This window comes from Balaenoptera borealis, assembly GCF_965194805.1.
Source record: "Balaenoptera borealis genome assembly, chromosome: 2".
Lineage (NCBI taxonomy): Eukaryota > Metazoa > Chordata > Mammalia > Artiodactyla > Balaenopteridae > Balaenoptera > Balaenoptera borealis.
The window spans coordinates 5,077,409-5,096,149 of NC_138867.1; the positions used below are offsets into that span (position 1 = coordinate 5,077,409).

The 18,741-nt window shown below is 46.2% G+C and overlaps 1 long non-coding RNA gene across 1 annotated transcript in view; it reads right to left on the reverse strand.

The window, feature by feature from the left end:
* Window positions 1-18,741, reverse strand: part of LOC309623421 — a 720,194-nt gene that overhangs the window by 419,637 nt on the left and 281,816 nt on the right. The gene's annotated exons all lie outside the window — the stretch shown is intronic.

Sequence of the window (18,741 nt, forward strand, 5' to 3'; positions counted from 1 at the left end):
CTTCTGAATGAGCAGAAATACTCACTGGGCACAGGGCTTGCAGCTTTCCCATGTCTGTGCACATCTCTGCTCATTCCTACAGAGGTGGTTCCCCACCCCACTTCTTCACCTCTTTGCCCTCCCCAGCAGGCTGCTTGATGGGGTCCTAAGAGTGACCAGGGCTGGGGCTGTGCACTGGTCAACCCTGAGCACCTCCTCCATTCAAACGCATCACTGACCCTCACTCTCCAGGCTGGATCTCAAGAGGAAATGCTTAATAAATCTCCCATTTCTTTCCACTGAAGACTGACTTGCTTGATTACATTTCTCTGTTCTGTCATCTGGCTTTCTTAATTAAAGTTGTTTTTTTTTTTTCCTGAGAACACATTATTAAGTTTAAGGTTAGGTTGTACATGTGCCAAATACCTTATTCTGCCCCAACCACTACTTGAAACTTATAATTAAATAACCTGGGATGCTTTAAAGAGAGGTGGACAATTTCTAAGAACACAGTATGATGAATCCTGAGAGAGATTTCCCAGTGTCATAAAAATTAACTCTTTAGGCCCTTCCTGAAACCAAAGGAGGCAGGAAAAGAAAAAAAATAAATAAATAAAACTTTGTTAAGGAGGTGACTTTAAAGAACGTAATGAATGCACTGCACCATTTGACTTCGTATCTGTGGGTACTGCCCAGTGAAATGTGTCCTTCTAGGCATCTGCCCTACTAGTGGGCTATGGAGGATATAAAAGAATCCACGTGAAATGCTTTAAGCAGTTAAGAAGAGACTTGCATTTCTAGTATTGGAAGATGAGATAACGCAGACCAACTTTTCCACCGAGAATAACAGGAAAAACTGAACACACTGTAAAGAGAAAAGGCCCATCTGTTTATAGCCATTGCAGAGCTCCCGAGACAGCAAGGATTTGAGGTCCAGGATCCCGGATGGAAGGAGAGGCACTGAAGAAACCCAGAGGGAGGTGCCACTTTCCTCAAGGCCCTTGTACCGGCTAAAAGTCTGAGTATCTACAGAGCTTTCAGCAAAAATTGGATCTCAGAGCCCAACACAAGGGAGAAGGCCTTCAGCTGGGAATCCTGCAAGGTCACACTTAAGAATAAGGGTGAAACAGAAATAGATGAGGTCTCACAAAGAATGAAGCCTAGAGCCCCCTCACCCCCCGACTGCCTGTCTGAAGGGAGAATAAGCTTTCCCTGAAGAACGATAGCACAAACCAGCACCTCATGGGAGCTCTAATTTCTCATGCCTAAAGTTCTAAATGCAGATTAAAACAACAGGGGTGAAAACAAATAAGGACAGACCAAAGACAAATAGAAAAAACTAGGAACAAAACCACAGAAGAGGCAGATATTGGAATGATCAGACACAGACTTTAAAATAACTGTGCTTAATATGTTCAAGAATTAAAAGCCAAGTTAGGAATTTCACCAAAGAACTAAGGAACAGTTGAAAGATAGCATCCAGACTGAATCATAGAAAGAATAAATGGTGAAAAACATGGCAAAGAAAGAAGAGACTGAGTGACATTTCTAGAATTGGTGAGCAAACAAGAATGAACCAGGGGCAATCCTGAAAGAGATAATGGCTGAGAATTTTCCAAAACCAATGGAAGATGTCAATTCACAGATATAAGAAACTCATTGGTAATTATCACTTTGTGATATTCATCAAGCCATACATGTCTGAATTCTGATTTTCCTGTGTTTAGGCCATACCTTAATTAAAACATTTGGAAAAACAAAGAACTAAGGCTGAATAATAAAAACAGTGCAATTCAACGTGGCATTAATGGTATAATGGCACAGAAAACTCAGAGCAGACATAGGTATATATAATGCTAAATTCTTTATTAAGTACTGAGTGAATACAGTGGTGGAAAGATCAGTGTTTTTCAAGTTAGCTAGACCTGGATTTCAATCCCAAATCATCGCCTCACTAGCTCAGTGATCTTGGGCAAGTTACTCAATTCCTTTTCTTAAAGAAGGAGTTACACTTCACAGGGTGGTGTCACTAACACAGTGGCTGCCTTGCTCCTTTATTTCTGCATCTTATGTGCTTGGTGACACCGTAGTCCCCCTTCACCTGGGCAGCAGATTGAGTTTGGACAAAAACACAATTGCCCAAATGCTTCTATCCTTAAACCCATGAGCACTGACCTCTAGTGGCTCTGAAAGCTGCCTGACATTCATACTACGCTCCCTGATCACCATTTATACCTTCTCCTGTCTCTTGAATATACACCGCCTCTTCCTCCATCCTCGACATTAACTGATGTCTTTGCTTCTTTAGTTTCATGGAGAAAACAGGGATGATCAGAAAAGAACTGCTCCAAGCTCCAACTGTCTCTTCTACTGCCTTCCGGCAGCTGTGCCCACGCCTCTGTCTCCCTCTTGTGTTCGGCATGAACGTGTGCCCTAAATCCCATCTCCTCTCAGCCCTTTCTCCTTCGTGATCAATGTCTCCCCTGCTGGGTCCTTCCACCAGCAAGTGAACGTGCTATTCTTTCCAACAGTTAAGAAACGACCTTCCTTTTAGTCCACCATTCCCTCCAGGAGCTGCCCCAGTGTTTGCTCTTGAAATGACTCAATCAGGCTTTTGTCCCCACCTCTCCAGTGGTCTCTGGTCAAGGTCACAGGTGACGACCCCAGGGCTACATGCAGGGGTTAATTCTGGTCATCCCTCTCACCTGGCCCTCCCGCTGCAGGTGCTCCCAGCTGACCACTGCCTCCTTCTGTGAGGCTGCCTTCACTCAGCTTCCGGAACACACAGCTGGCTCTCTTCCTGAATCCAGGAAGCAGACTTTGCAGAACTTACTTTTCCTTCCGACCTCTAAGACTTGGTATGCCTCAGGTTCTATCCTCGACTTCTTCCCTCTCTAGCTACACTTGGGTCTCTTGGTGGTAAATATACATTCACTCTTGGTTCCCAATTTATATCTCCAGCCATGACCAACATCCTGAACTGCAGACTTTCACATCTAACTAGCTACGCAGTGTCTTGTGAGCCTAACGGGCATATGAGACGTGACATGTCCAGGTAGAACTCCTGTGCGTGTCCTCGCTCCCTGCCCTCTGTTCTCCTAATTGCATGCACGGCAGCTCCATCCTTCCCGCTGCTCTTTCTCCCTTCCACCTCCTAGTCCCCCAGCAAATCTTGAGCACTGGGCCCGTCATGGGGCTCCCGACTCTGGCCACTCTTCCACGTCCCCCGCCAGATCAAGGTCATCCGTGCCTGGATTTTTGCAGACACCTCCTGCCTGCTTGCCTGCCACTCCCCTTGCTCCCACTGTTTTCATCCCAGAGCAAGTCTATTAAAGCCGAGCCTTGCCGTATTCCTGCTGGCCCTAATACGGCTCAGGGGTTCCTGTATTCCTTGCAGAGAAAGCAAAAGTTCTTACATTGAGCAGCAGTGCTCTGTAGCATTTGGGTCTGTGTCCTCCCCAACTTCACCACCACCACTATCCCCCGCGTGGCTCCGTTCCTGCACACCGGCCTCCTGCACATGGGCCTCCTGCACCGCACTCTGTCCGCACTGGCCTCCAGACCTGCAGTCTCCACCTGCACCTGGGCCCCTGCTTCCGCTGTTCTACCACCTCCCCGCAGACAGCAGCGCGGGTTGCCTCTGCCGCTCCCCTCTGCCAGGCCCTCCCCTCCTGTGGGATGCTTCTCAGGACCACAGGTTAACTTCCTTGGCTTTGCTTTTCCCCTGACCATCTTCACCACCCAGCACACGATATACTTCTTTCTGTTCTTACTGTCTTCCCTCTCTCCCTAGAAGAGAAAGTCCACGACAGGGGATGCTTTATCTGGCTGGCTCAGGGCTGGCTCTCCAGCGGTCTTCTGTGTGTGGCATGAGTAGGTGCCCAGGAAGGCTGGTTGAGTGAACGAAGGATGATTATAAAGGTCCTGAGGAGAAGAAGGCATCTATGAATTTCATGTCCCTTCACTTCCTCTTCAGAGCATTTCTGCAGGAGGTGAGCCGTGGGCCAAGGGGATTGGCTGGTCCTGATTCTTAGGGCCTTCTGCAACCGACCCTCATGGGATGTGTCCGGAGCACCAGCATCCAGCCAGACTTTCTATCAGAAGTGGCTTTCCCCGAGGTCAGGGGCCGAGGTGGCCCTCTAACGGTCAAGCTGACAAACTGAGAAGGGAGACTTATTCTCTGGGCCGTTGCGCTTGGGCACCTGATTCTCGGCAAGGTGGGCACTTGCTGCCCCAGGCCTGGCCGGGTCTGTGATGTCCGGTGGTCAGCCAGTGGAGCTGGCCTGACGGGCCGTGGGCATCAGCCTGAGCCCCCGCTGGAGAGGGCCATCCTCATATTAGGATCAAGGCATGGGGTCCTTCACGCCGTGCCTGGCGCTGAGCTTGGCCCGTTGCACATGATTTGCATTTGTTTGCTGCTGTTTGAGGCAAAGCCAGCTTTAGTCTTGATGGAAATTTTATAGTCAAGAGACAAATACAGCCACAGGCTCCCTCAATGCTGCACAATCCAATCCCTCCATTTCACACACAAGGAGGCGGAGGCCCAGAGAGATGCCTGGAGCCCCGTCCCCCGGGGGGCGATGGGGAAGCGTGAAGATTTGCTTCCACTGTGAGGAGCAAAACCAGCTGAGCTGTCCAGTTGGCTGGTTGCCCCGCCATGTTCTTGACGTGCTGCCCCTGGCCACCTGCACTTGAACTAGCAGGTGTTTGGAGTCTTAGAGTTTGAGAGATGCGGCCACTGGCACCCGGGTCAGCAGTCAGCCGGAAGCTCCCAGCTTTGTTCTGGAGCCTCGATCTGCAGCTCCGGAACTCAGGCCGTCACCTGGATCCACTCCATCCATTGGCATGGCTCCGGCTGCAGCCTCTTTGCCTGGGAGGAAGCGTGCAGCACATGCTCCAAGCAGGGGGAGAGGCAAGGGGTTGGCCCCTGAAATGGAAGCTCTTTTAGAGAAGTTGGAGATAAGGCAGACGTAGAAGTCCCCGGAGCTGGCCGTGACCTGGGGCGCAGGTGCAGCCGCGTGGCTGTCATCAGACTGGGCTTCCGACCCCAGCTCCGCCGCATCCTCACCCGGGTCACGTCGCCTCCTCAGGCCCAGCTCCCTCATCGGCACCGACAAGCCCAGTGAGGCTGCTGTGAATTTTTTTTTTTAATAAAATAAAAAAAAAAATTATTATCTTTTGGCTGCGTTAGGTCTTCACTGCGGCAAGTGGGCTCTTCACTGCGGCACATGGGCTCTTCGCTGTGGCACGTGGGCTTTTCTCTAGTTGTGGCATGCAGGCTCCAGAGGGCACGGGCTCTGTAGTGTGCAGCACGAGGGCTTAGTTGCCTGCAGCATGTGGGATCTTAGCTCCCTGACCAGGGGTCAAACCCACGTCCCCTGCATTGGAAGGCAGATTCTTAACCACTGGACCACCAGGGAAGTCCTCTGTTGTGAGGTTTTAACAACGTAGCCCAGGCCTGCGCTCGGGCCATTATGACATTGCCCTGCCATCATGAGACTTGAATAACGGGGGCTACTTTTACCTTTTATTAGTACATGCCAGGGCTTGTTTCTCTTTTCTGTTCTTCAGGGAATTCCCTGCACATGGGAAGCACTCTGGAAGACACAGACCCAGGGACGACCAAGGGCAGAGGCGCCCTCCTCATAGAGCATGTGCAAGGGTCTCAACAGCTTGACCCCCACTCAGGCTGCTGACCCTGCCCCGCACTGGCTGGGCCCCGTTCGGGCCTGAGCAGCCCTGGCCACACTGGCTCAGGCTGGGGACACACGGGGTCTGGGACAGCCGTCACCCAGAGAGGCCGTGGCGGCTTTCAGCCTTCTAGATGACTATTTCATTTCAGGATATAGATGGTTGCTCCCCTGAGGTCTAAAGCTGGGTCTGTTTAGCCTGTGGCCTGATCCTGTTAAAGTCCCACTTGTGCCCACTGCTTTCTCCTTAATCCGAAGGCTCTGGTGAACTCTGACCTCCTGAGAGGTGGGTCCTCGGGTGGAGATGGGCACCTGTGTCTTCTAAGGGGAAGAGGGGATGAGAGCCGAGTGCGGCGAGGATGGCCTAACCAATAATCAAAATCCTCATTTGGAAAGAAAAAAACAGACGCCACCAGGAACAGCTGAACACTCTTTGGTGAGACTCACAGCGTCGAAAGGAGGAGGCTGTGCACAGGCCCTGGGGCCAGCGTGTGGGCAGAGGGGCCAGGGAGAAACGGGCTGCCCTTCAGCTCACCTTAGGCCCGGTGCTCAGTCCCTGTGAGAAGCTGCATCTGCCCTCCCAGGAAAGGCAAGGAGCCCACAGAGGAGGGGAGGGGACAGACAGAAGGACAAACATTGAGAGTTGACCGTGCAGGGTGTGCTGGGCTCTGGAGGCCCAGAGGCAGCTGCCCTGCCAGCCTGGGTCGGGGTGGGATGGAGGGGAGAGAGGCCTGCCTGCAGATTGGCCTTGAACTTGGTCTTGACTGGTGACAATTAACCAGGAAAGAAAGCAGAAAAGAATGCTAGTGTCCTACAGTGCAAAGGGAAGAAAAAAGAAAAGTAAATGTCCCAAATGAAACATGCCGCTCGGGGCCACGGTCTCCAAGCCGTCCTGCTTTGCTGACGTAGGTTTTGGGTGTTGAGCAAGACAGGGGAGAGGGCCGGCAGGAAGGGCCCAGGTCTGGGAGAACTGTACAAACCAGGCTCAGAAGCTCGGGCTTTCTGCCGTGTCTGTTGAGTCGGTGGAGGCCCAGCAGGTGGAGGCAGTGAGTGGATCTCTGTCTGGAGAGATCCCTCTGGTGGAGACGCAGAGATAAATGATGGACCAGAAAGAGAGGAGGCCAGGGACCCAGAACCTGTGAAAGAGAGAGCGAGGTCCAGAAATAGGTGCAGGATCGGCCCTAATGCATTGCCTGATGAGGAAAGAGAGGCAGGGACAGAGAGGCACGCTGGGAGGTCTCCATGTGGTGACAGGCAGAGGTCACCAGGAGGCACCTGCAAGCCAAGGAATGCCAGGCACGGTCGGCAACCCCAGAGACTAAGGGGAGGAATCGCATTCTTCCCTGGAGCCTCCGGGCAACTGCTGACTCCTTGGTTTCAGACTTCTGGCCTCCAGAGCTGTGAGAGAAGACAATTCTGTTGATTTAAGCCACCACGTTTGTGGCACTGTGTTACTGCAGCCCTAGGGAACTGACACACCATGCTCTGAAGAGGCAAAGGAGACGCATACAGGATAGAAGGAGTGCAGAACAGGGAAGACTTACATACAGTGGGAGGAGGCTTGGTGCAGCTCAGGCAGAGCAGGAAGGGGCAGGGGAGGGAGGGGATACGGCGAAGGGGAGGGACGGCCGGGGCAGCCTGATACATACACCAGGCAGAAATTCCACACTCTCAGCTAAAAACCTTTGACTATCGACCGAAAGACATCCCAGGCCTTTGAAAATGCAGGTTAGATGATAAAAGAGAGTTTTCTCTAAGCCTGATCAAGAATAAAAGGATTACATCCCACTCAAAGGATGAACAGAACTCATGGAAGGAAACGGTGTCTGTCAGTTAGTGGGGTAACCTGAGGCCAGCACTGTTTAATCTACTCCAAGAGTTCCTGCCCTTCACAGATTTCAGAGGACACTTGAGTGTGATGCCAAATCCGACCCCTGAACTCCAACACGCAACCTTGGGACCCCAAGCCTGTACTATTGTTTCTTTCGATTGTTCCTCCCTTGTCTCAGAATCCCCTCCCTTCCCTAATTAGCAACTGTTTGGACCTGCCCTTTGGAACTCAGGGAAGGTCATGGAGGCTGGATGAAGCTTATTTCCTGTAATCAAGAAATGGGAAGACACAGAGAGACTTTTGTGCCCAGGAGTCCCACAGGGTCATGCTTGGCTTAAAATGCTCGGCATTTATGGATTCCTGGCAAGGTTCTGGGTCTGTGGGCTCCATTCTCCAGACTAAGGAACCTGGTCTTGGATTCCCAGGACTGCTGCAACAAAGCACCACAAACTGGATGGTTTAGAACAACAGAGATTTATTCCCTCACAGCTGTGGGAGCCAGAAGTCTGAGATCAAGGTGTCAGCAGGGCCGCCCTCCCTCTGAAGACTCCAAGGAAGGACCCTTCTTTGCCTCTTCCTCTTGTGGCGGTTGCCGTGGGTCCATGGCGGTCCTTGGCTTGCAGACACATCACTCTAGTCTCTGCCCCTGTCATCACATGGCTTTTGTCCGGGTGTGTCTCCATTTTCTTTTTATTAGGACAACAGTCATTGGGTTAGAACCCAGCCTAATCCACAATGACTTCATCTTAACTAATTACATCTGCAGAGGCCCTTTTTTTCATATAAAGTCATATTAAGAGATTCAAGATAGACTCGAGTCTTGGGGAGACACTTTCTTAGCCAGTCCAGACCTTGTAAATACTTATCTTCTCAAGCTCAGGTCCCAAGCTCTGATGCCCCTCAGCTGTGTTCATCTCACTTGACTGACTTATTCTTTTTATAATGAAGACTTCCTTGAGCTATTAATGGGTTTTATGGTACAAGTCATTTGAGAATAGTAGAACAACTAAAGAGAGGGCAAAGTTATGTCTGCCCTCATACAAATCAGTTTAAAAAAAAATAAAGAGTAACTTGGAAAGATGATTTTTTTCCCTCATCTAGTTGGCTGAAAAAATCATATTAGAAATCCAGAGGTAATGTATGTTTTCTATACATTGTCTTCTATAAAGTCATGAGACCCAAATATTTTAAGAACTCAAATGTTTTTCCTTAACAACATCACCATACAAGTCATCTCTCTCCACTGCTTGGTACGAAAAATCATGCCGCTCCTGTCTGCTCCAGCCTGGGAAGGAGTTATTCCCTGGACATTTGCCTTCTCAGGTTTCTCCCTGGGCAACCATAGAGGCTGATGTGTTTCCGATTGTTTTTTAAACATCATTATCCACTTGTTTCGACTCCATTGTTGCTGTGTGGAAGATAGTACCAGGTGGCATGCCACTTCTCCTTTAATCGTGAGTGTGAAGTCTTTTCAGACATTAGGTAAATCTACACTTACAGCCTCCTCAGACACATTGGGCTCTGCTATTCTATGCAACATTTTGTGTCCTCACATTTTATTCATTGTCTTGACTTCTCATGTTTATGTTATAAAATCAAATTTGCCTCTTAGCAGCCTAAGGCTCGGTGGTCTTGAACTCAGTACAACACTACTCCAGCATCGCCACCTTCCAGGGGCTTGTGTTGTGTGATGGTTTCTGAGTCATAGTGGACTTCTTAAGCTTTTAATTTTTTTTCCTGATTCAGAAAGACCGACCTATTCAAGTGTTTTATTGTGAAATTAAGAACATATAGATTGCTTTTCAAGAGAGTTCTTTTTTCAAAGGAATGCAAGATTAAGGTGCACACATCTGCCATCTGTAAAAGGCCTTGAGGATACATCTGTTCAATAAAGAGATTGTCTTTTTATTTGCTTTGATTAAAAACAGCAGCATTCCCTGCTGCCACATAAGTCACCTGGGTTTCATCTCACTATAAATAAGTGGAACAGGCAAGCATCACAATGAGATTCACTCAAAACAGCAAGGCAAAAGCATCTCAAAAATGCTCCCTGAGGCCACGAGTCATTGCACTTTCAAGATCACAGGCAGCCAGTTTCTTAATATCTTTATTTTCAGCCATCTGGTCACACCATCTCCTGGTACTGGAGTCCTCCTGCTCTGTGTCCATTGAGCTCAAAGACATGCATCCTGGCTTGTCTGTGGTGTATCTGGCTCACGCAGTGCTCAGGTGGATGTTGACATGTATCCCTGCCATGTTCATATGGTCAGGGGGAGAGAACACACCATTTTACCAGTGCCTTTGTGAGGGACACAGTTAGGTGCATTTAGACCCACAGGTCTGGAGTGGACCATTCAGGAGTGTGGGAGGTGGGAAAAAAAGAAGACAGAAGCAGTCTACTAGCTCCTGAATGATGTTGATGATGGTGATGGTGTTGATGATGGTGTTGATGGTGATGACAGCAGTGACAATGATAGTGATGATGATGGTGGGGGTTGGTGATGATGGTAATAAAAAGGATGATGATGATGGTGATGATGGTGATGATGGTGGTGGTGGTGATGACAGTAATGGAGATGAGGATGGTGATGGTGATAGTAGTGACAATGATGATTATAATGATGATGATAATTATGGTGGTACTGGTGATGATGGTAATAACAAGGATGATGATAGTGGTGATGATGGTGTTGATGGTGGTGGTGATGACAGTAATGGAGATGAGGATGGTAATTGTGATAGTAGTGACAATGATGATGACAAAGATAATGATAATTATGGTGGTACTGGTGATGATGGTAATAACAAGGATGATGATGGTGGTGATGATGGTGTTGATGGTGACGACGACAATGATTATGGTGGTGATACCTATCATTTATAGAGAATACTCTATTTCAATTGCCTACCTCTAATTTAATCTAACTTAAGCCTAAAGCCCTAGGATGTAGTTCCTATTATTAGCCTGATTTGGTCAACTTGGAAACTCTCCTTAATGGAGTCTTACTTCTCTTGTTTGGGGTAAATCTTTTGGAAAAGCTATGCTATGGATTCTCGGAAGGGCCCTCACATGGACCTATCCTCACACGTGTGATATTGAAGTCAGGGTGTCATCCATCACATGACCCTATGAGGTGTAGAGGTTGAGATTGAAGACAAAAATGTTTAGAGGAGGGTGAGAGCAGATGAAAAGAGCTTAATATACCAGCCTTTGCCAGGAATATCACAGTGTTTTATGCCATCCAAGATTACATGGGCTCTCTCAGAGTTAATGGTGAGGATGTGGACTGATGCAGGAGTCATTGCTGATGGTGATTTTAATGTTACCTGAACTGGACAAGAGCTTCTCCTGACAGACAACAGAGAGATGTCCAAGCTCAGGGTACTGACTCTCCAGAAGATACCAGCAGAACCAGCTTTACATACTTGTTCTGAGAAGCCTGGAGCTGTAAGATGTACTGGGTTTCCTTATGCTTTCTCTCTGAAGACCCCTCAATCACTCAAGATTTCAGAAATGCCTAGTCTGGGGCAACTTCCCAGGGAGAGTTTGACCCACCTGATTCTTTACCAGATCTTTGTTTTCTGTGGTTCATTCACTCCCAACCCCAATGGGAGTTATGACTATACAATCATCTACATTTTATTTAAAATCTATATGAAAAAGACCATGGAATTGTAATGTCTCATGCTTACTTTACAGAATAATAAAATAATCTATATTTTATCTTCTAGATCTTCTTTGTTAAAATGCCACAAAAACGACCTAGTTTAATGGCTGCATTGAGTCTAAACTGTAGGTGTTTTGATTTCAAATTCCATGTACTTTTGTCTCACATATATCCATATCATAGTTCAAGATGACCTTTCTCTGGCAGAGGTCAAGAGAAAGAGTCCAACTTTATGAGGGACCTGGGATCCTCTTACCAGGCCCTGGTCTCTGGGCCAAAAGACACACCTGCTTTGCAATCTACAAGGTTCTGAAGCTGAATCTGACCTCTGTACCTCGACACTGAATTAAATCTCAGAGACAGAGTTTTGGGTTAAGCAGAAAAGAATAGCTTTGTTGCTTTGCCAGGCAAAGGGGGCCACAGTGGGCTAATGCCCCCAAGACTGTGTGTCCTGACCTGGAGGGGATAGTGAGGAGTTTTATAGTAATGGTTCAAACAGAGCTTGATCAGCTCATGGACATTCCTCTGATTGGTTGGTGGTGAGGTAATCGGGAATCAGCATCAGCAGCCTTCTGGTTCCAACTGGTCTAGGGTCTCCGTGCTTGTGGGCAGCAGACAGTTAACTTCTCTCACCTGGTGGGGTTTCAGTACCTGCAGAACAGCTCAAAGATATTGTTGTGTGTATTCCTTGAGGGGGAACCAGGACCCTGCCCCAAGGCTACACTATTGTTTCTTTTGACTGTTCCTCCCTTGTCTCTGCATCCCCTCCCTTCTCTGATTAGCAACTGTTTGAACCTGCTCTTTGGAACTCAGGGAAGGTCAAGGAGGCTAAATGAAGCCCATTTCCTATAATCAAGAAATGGGGGGACACAGAAAGGCTTTTGTGCCAAAGAGCCCCGCAAGGTCCTGCTCGGTATCAGTCCTCAGGGGATGACTTAATGAAGGACTTGTTTTTTCAGAGTCGATCTGGCCTCTACTCCCAAAGAATAGCTATATTCTTTTTTTGTTGTTGTTAAATGTTCAAAGTTCCATTTATTTATTTATTCCATAAACTTTTGTGTCTTTTAGAGTACCAAATACTGGTACTGTAAACAGAAACTATTTTGAATTACATATCAAAATCTGGTCAAAAGGGTAAGTTAGGGACTCCCAAGGAACTTATTTCCAACTTCAGCTATCAAATTTTAAAGTTCTTGTGCTTTCAAGCCTGACGTTTGAAAGCACACATTTCCTCTTTTTAAATAAAATATAGCACATGTCCATAAAAGGTACAAATCATAAATGTGCAGCTAACGAATTGTTACCGGTTGAACACCCCTGTGTACTAACGTCTAGGTCAGGATATAGCAACATCGCCAGGCACCCAAAAGTACCATTCATGCTGCCTCCCAATCACAACTAACCACCATGTGACTTTAACATCTTAAATCAGTTTTGCCTGGTTTTGAGTTTATCTGCGTGGGATCGTATACAATAGTATAATTATTTTGTTATTGTTTGTTTTTCATTCAACTTATATTTGTGAGATTCAGCCGTGTTGTCGTATGTGGCTGTAGTTTGTTCATTTTTGTTGCTTTGTGATGTTTCATCAGTATTAGTATTCTACCATTTATTTATACATTCACTATTGATGGATATTAGAGTTGCTTCCAGTTTGGGACTATTACGAACAAGGCTGCCACAAGTATTCTCATACGTGTCTTTGGGTACAAACCAAAGAGTACCATGGTTGAGACATAGGGCAGGCATTTGTTCAAAAGATGCCAAACATTTCCAGGCAACATGCTTGTTACTGTCAATCCATGACACACCTATTTTGGAGGGTGTGTCATGGTGTTCCACTGTAGTGTATTTCTGTGTAGTGTATTTCTGTGTAGTGTATTTCATATGCATTTCTGTAGATGACTAATAAGACTAGATGCATTTTCATGTGTTTATGAACCATTTAGATACGTTCTTTTGTGAAATTGCCTGTTTAAATCTCTTGCCTGTTTTTTTTCCATAGGATTGTCTGTCTTTTTCTTGTTGTTCTCTAGGGATGCTGGATGCAAGGTCTTCAGCAGTTAGATAGTATGTAAATAACATACCTAATATAATACACTAATAAGCTCATACAATAATATTACTTCCTTAGTCATGTCTCTTTGATGAATACACTTTCTTAAGTTTAGCATATGTCATTTTATCACTCTTTTCATTTTTATCTTTTCCTACTCCTCAGTCAGGAAGATATTCTTCGATGTTATTTTCCAGAATCTTTATTGTTTTGTATTTCACAGGCGTATCTATAACCACCTGGAATTAATTTTATTGTATTGTGAGAAGTAGGGGTTAAAATTCACCTTTTCCATATGGCTGTCCAATGGGCTCATTTATTGAAAAGCCCATCGTGTCTCCCTTGCTCTCAGTGCCACTTTGTTATCCAGCAAGTGACTCTATTATCTGCCAGTGCAAAACGGTTTTCCAAAGATGTTATTCCATTTTTTAAACATTTTGTTTAACCTTCTGTCACTACCAGTGTGTCTTAATTATAACTTTATAGTAAGTCTTGACGTCTGGAAGAGAAGATTTTCTTTCTTGTTTTTCTTCTTAAGATTGCCTTTTTTATTTTCCTTTTTAAAAATATTTATTTATTTATTTGGCTGCATTTGGTCTTAGCTGCGGCATGCGGGATCTTTCATTGCAGCACGCAGGCTTAGTTGGCCCGCGGCATGTGGGATTTTAGTTCTCCGACCAGGGACCCAACCCGCATTCCCTGCATTGGAAGCTGGATTCTTAACCACTGGACCACCAGGAAAGTCCCAAGATTGCTTTTTTTATTGGACTGGTTAAGTTTTTATTAATCAATTACATTCCCCACCCGTATTAGCTTCATAGGAGAGTACTCTTTTTAAACCGGTGATTACCCTCGGGAATGCTACAGGCAGCCTTGATTTACAAAGTCTAATAGAAATCAATCCTTTTACTTATTTCCACCCAGTGCAGGAAATTTAGGATGCCTTCACTCTACTTAGCGTCCTCCTACCACATGTGTTACTGTTGCCCTTGTTTTGAATTCTACAATATTATTATTTTGTACAAATGATTCTGCTTAGATTTATTCACATGTTTAAGTCTGCACTCTTGTTTCTTCTTTCAGTTTTCATCTGGAGTCTTTTTTCTTCTACTTGAAGAGCTGCCCTTAGCATTTCCATTAGTGTGGTTCTCATGTTGAAAATTCTCTCCTTTTTGGTCTCAAGATGTTTTCATTTCACTTTCATTTTTGAGATATATTTTTCTAGGATTAACATGAATTTAAATTCTTGTTTTTGTTGTTATTTGAAGATATAATTTTATTTTCTCCAGGATTCCATCACTTCTAGCAAGCAGTCAGCTCTAACTCTTATGATAACAATTTGAAAGTAATTTGTCTTTTTTCTCTGCTTGCTTTCTCTTTTGTTTTTAATATTTAAAGCCTGTGTCTGAATCCTTTATGAGTCGACTGTTTCTCTTTGTTTTAAATAATGTTTTCTTGACTCCCTATAAATGGTAATTTTTCACTGGGTGCAGGCGTTGTATTTGAAAAGTCGTAGCGATAATTTGAGGCTCTGTATGACCTCTCTTCCTACACTGGGAGTTTGTCTACTTCTGGAAGGTAACTAGACCAGGGGAGTTAGAAAGCTGGGATTACCTCGTCTCTCTCAGGGATGAGCATAGTTCAGAGCTTGACTGCAGTTTGTTTCCAAGGTTCCATCTACTTCTGGTTCACCCTTATTCCTAGGTTTACCCCCCCCTTTGACATCCCGACTCAATGCTGAGGTATTTAGCAGAGCTGCCCTCCATGCCTGGGATGTCCTCAATTCTAGGTTCTGTCCCCACCCCGGGCATCTGTCAAAGGCTCTGCCCATCTCTATATGTTCTGCAGCTCATTTCAGCTTGAAGAAAAGCATCTAGGGTAATATGGTCCCAAATGCCAGGCTAACTTTTTGATTTTTCTCTCAAACCTTGGTTCTGTAAATTTTTTATTGCTGTATTAGTTTTCTGACATCTTTAAATACATTTCAACAATATTTTCTCAGATCTCCTGGCTGTTTTCTTTGGGAAGGATTCATCTGGTATCAGTGGAGCTGGAACTCATCTGTATAGCGATATCTTCACCATATATCAGAGAAATCTGTTTCACAGGAATTTTGCACATAACGTGTGAGAAAGTAATTAAATCTACCCACCAAGCTGAGGTCCTTTCTCACCAATCTCCTTCTCCACCACTGTGGTCATGTTCAAAATGACAGCTTTTACTCAGTGCCGCAATCCCTTTGCTCTAAAATGTTCATGGCACTTGGATGTCCTGCCAACTTAATTGTGTTTTCTGTTAATGGTCTGTGAAGTTAGCATGGAGATGGTCACCCCCTTAAACACTGTGTGGGACCACCTGGCTGCTCCTCCCATGTCCCCAGCTGCCCTAGAAACTCTGCAGAGTCTTGACCCCCATTGCACACCCCCTTCTTCCTTGAAGCTCAGATATGACTGTTACAACCACTCGATACCACTGCTGTAGTGGGAAAGCAGCATAGACAATATATAAACACAGGCGAGTAGCTGTGTTCCAATAAAACTTTATTTACAAAAACAGGAGGTGGGGACTTCAAGTTGGTCCAGTGGTTAGGGCTCTGTGCCTCCACTGTGGGGATGCAGGCTCAATCCCTGGTCGGGGAACTAGGATCCTGCATGCCACGTGGTGAGGCCATAAGTAAGTAAGTAAGTAAGTAAGTAAATAAATAAATAAATAAATAAATAAATAGGTTAATAATACAAGCCACCCCCAAAATATTTAAAAATCAAATCAAATCAAATCAAAAACAGGAGGTGGGATGGATTTGGTTCATGGGCCATGGTTTGCTGACCCCTGATCTATCACCTTATCCTTGAGGGTGGTCAACATTAGCTGGTATGCTTTCATCTCCTGACTGTATGAATACACATTATATACACATGAATGCAGGGTAAACTCCAGCACGTGGATAGATAGTATCCAGCCAACAGGGTGCTTAGACTTGAGAACATGAGGCTTTTATTCACTTAAGCCTTCCTTTGAACAAACAGTTTTTTCCTTTAGTAGACTCATCGTTCAGCCTTGCATATTTGACTCCTAGAACATGAAGTAACCTCAGTACAGTACTACGTGTTTTTATTTTCAAGGTGATTTGTCTTTCAGATGCTCAGCATAAATTCTCCAGGCTCAGTTCTCACTCAGTATTGCAGGAGGCTGGGGGCTAAGTGCTGTCTCATTCTGGCAACCACTGCAGCTGTCACCAGGAGGAGGAGATGCCTGACTTTGAGTTACAGAAAATACAGCAAAACAAGACAGGCCACCCAGGGAACATGAGTGACGGGGACGGAAGGGGCGTTGGGATGACCACACAGACAAGAAAAAACACTGGATCCTGGGCAGCTCCTCTTAAGAATGTTTACTTCAAGGTTCAGCGCCAGGCCATCAGACTATGAAATACAGGCTTCAGGCGCCCCCATTAGGTGGCTTTTGAACAACTACAGTCAAAGTATTTACTCTGGTTCTACTGCTGTTGGTCTCTGGAATCAGTAAAGAAAGAGATTAATAGAAGAAAGATGTTATTTTACTTTTTGGGTGTGAGAAAACCAGCAAGCATCTAAATTCACATTTTCCCCAATTCTGGTTTACCTAACCTGAGTCTCCTGATGGGTCCTTTCAGCAAGAAAAGATGGGTCACTCCTCGTAGTGAGCTCAGGTGCTTGCATTGTTCTCAGTGACAAAAAGAGGCTCAGAATGGAAGTGTGGGCACCGCTGTGTGCAACAGAGGAGCCGCCTTTGAAAGCAATCAACGTGCATCAGAGGAAGAATGCACAGAACCTTCACTCTGGCTGGGAACCACATTTCCAGCTGTCTTCATGGTCTGATTTCATCTGACTTTGTTCTCTACAGCTGGGGTTCTCTGATGTGAGGGGCAGACTTGTGTCTATAGCAGAACTGACAGTGATACATCCTTCCTATTCACAAGCCACTCATTTGAGAGGTTTGCAAGCACATTGTAGATCAGGGGGAATGTCTGTCTACCTTTCACAGGCTCCAATTTGAAGGAGGGCTCTGTCTGTTGTTAGGAGATCTTTGGGAGATTTCTGTTGAAGAGTAACATCAGAAACAAAACTGTAAATCGTGTTGGGTACTGCAAGGACTCGGTGATGCACACAGCTCTGGACCGGACTCAAGGCTTGTGTCCGTCAGGGTCTCAGCAGAAGATAGAATCGGTCTCAGATGGTTCAAGAGAACTTAAGGAAAGGCCTGGTCTCAGAAGTGCAGCCTTGTTTGAAGGAAACAGCAAAGGAAGATTAATGTTCTTCTCCCAGATCCAGAGGGCCAAGGTGGCAGAGTGTCTCTCTTTGACTAAATTCTACTTAGGAGCCCTCTTCCCAACTGCACCCTGACCTTTGGACTTTTGTGTCCACCTTCACATCACCCAATTTTAGTAGCAACCCTGCTAGGTTGGTTTATCCAGAATCCCCTACCCTCTGTGTCTGAACGTGGTGTCTATCTGATCAGGCTCTCCCCCCTCTCCATCCCCAAGGTGATGGGGGATCCCCCAGCCTGCCTTCCTCAGGAATACTGTTAGCTCCGTTTAGCCAGAATCCCTCCTTGGCTGTAACTTCCTACTTTTCCTCATCATATTCAGAGTTGAGCCCAAGCTCTCTCCCTGCTACTGCAAAACCCTGCTGTGTAGTTTCTAGAGCTATTGCCATAGTCCCTCTGAGTGAATCTGCCTCGCCATCTCTAATGAGTGTCATGAAGAATTTTTTCTTTAATAAAAGGGAGGAAAGGGTTTTATCTGAGCTGAGCAGGAGCTGTGAAGAAGGGACCCCAGTCACTGCTGGAAAATGTGGCCTAGAACAGGAAGTGGAGGAGAGAGAGCCTGTCCTCTCTCCTTCCCTCCAATCCCCTGCTGGTGCCTTCTGCTGGCCACACCCAGAAGGAAACCAGCGCACAAAGGAGCCCTGTCCAAAGAGCCCATAGGGCCTTGTGATGGGGGAGCAAAGGGAGAACAACCAGCATAGGCATGGCCATTAGATTCCAACGGGCTGGAGGTTTTTGTGTCCTTCCTCTCTGCAACCCAGGAATCTGGTCTCTTTGCAAGGTCCCTGGAAGGGGGTGGGCTGTATGTGTCAATTCCTGCATAGAAAGAAATATCTGCAGCCTTTAAAGCAGCAAAGCTTGCAGGATGCCTGTGGCCGTGTTCACTGCAGGACAAGATTGTTAGAAACCCGTTGCTCCCGTTTTGCCAGCTCAGAATTACTGGACCTGGGAGACGGAGGGGAGTGGAGGATTGGGGCCCCCGGGCTGCCTTTCCTTTCTCTCTGCTGTCCAGGGTTTTGCACAGTAACTGACACATAATGAGTGTATTAGAGCTTTCTGAATGTGTAATGGAATGAATGAATTCCACTCAATGCATAAATCGTATTAGATGAAGAAATCAAGGCACAAAGTTGGAAAGTGGTTCTGTTTATATTAATTAATGGTAGAGTTGGGGTGCGTGTCCCGGATCTCTGATGCCAGAAATTGTCTCTC